Source organism: Myotis davidii, unplaced genomic scaffold, assembly GCF_000327345.1.
Source record: "Myotis davidii unplaced genomic scaffold, ASM32734v1 scaffold61, whole genome shotgun sequence".
In the NCBI taxonomy this organism is placed as follows: Eukaryota; Metazoa; Chordata; class Mammalia; order Chiroptera; family Vespertilionidae; genus Myotis; species Myotis davidii.
In genome coordinates this window covers 79,538-80,381 of record NW_006291729.1, presented here as the reverse complement: position 1 = coordinate 80,381, position 844 = coordinate 79,538, and positions in this window count along the sequence as shown.

The following is an 844-nucleotide window of genomic DNA, read 5'->3' as shown; positions in this document are numbered from 1 at the left end:
CATCCTACTGCCCATCCCACCCCTGGCTGCTCTGAGCATGGAGAGGAGGGCACCCCGCAGGGTCCTGCTTCTGACCACCTGAGGTCCCTGCTGCCAGAGGGAGGGTCTGGGAGAATTCCTACGGGATTAGCTTTGCCACTGCCCTCGGGGCTGGGAGCTCCAGGGGGTGAAGTTACGTGTCCCCACCCTGCACACTGGACAACACGTGGGGGACCGGACAGGTGTGATGGTTGCTATGGCGCCTCATGCCCACCCAGCTGTGTGACCAGAGGGTCGGGACCCTCGTCCCACCCTCTGACCTTCAAGGAGGGGTGAGGGCGGCCTTGAATCAAGGCCAACGCTCTCATCACACATGACTATGGCTGCTGCCTCCAGGGACACCCCGATGGGCTCAGAGAGCTTCCAGCCGGGGGCACCCCTGGCGATGTGGGGAGAGGGAGATGCCTCTGCCCCCTCCCGTCTGGTTGCTCCTGAGCGGTGTCCTGTCCTAATAAATAGATCATCCCAGGGGCAGCCGGTGTGTCTGTGGGGTCTGATGCTCTCTCCGGCCGGTGGTGTCAGCAGGCAGGGGACTGGTTGGCCCGGCGACTGGTGCGGCTGGACACCCCGATGGGCTCAGAGAGCTTCCAGCCGGGGGCACCCCTGGCGATGTGGGGAGAGGGAGATGCCTCTGCCCCCTCCCGTCTGGTTGCTCCTGAGCGGTGTCCTGTCCTAATAAATAGATCATCCCAGGGGCAGCCGGTGTGTCTGTGGGGTCTGATGCTCTCTCCGGCCGGTGGTGTCAGCAGGCAGGGGACTGGTTGGCCCGGCGACTGGTGCGGCTGGTGTGGAGCATGACTGGTGT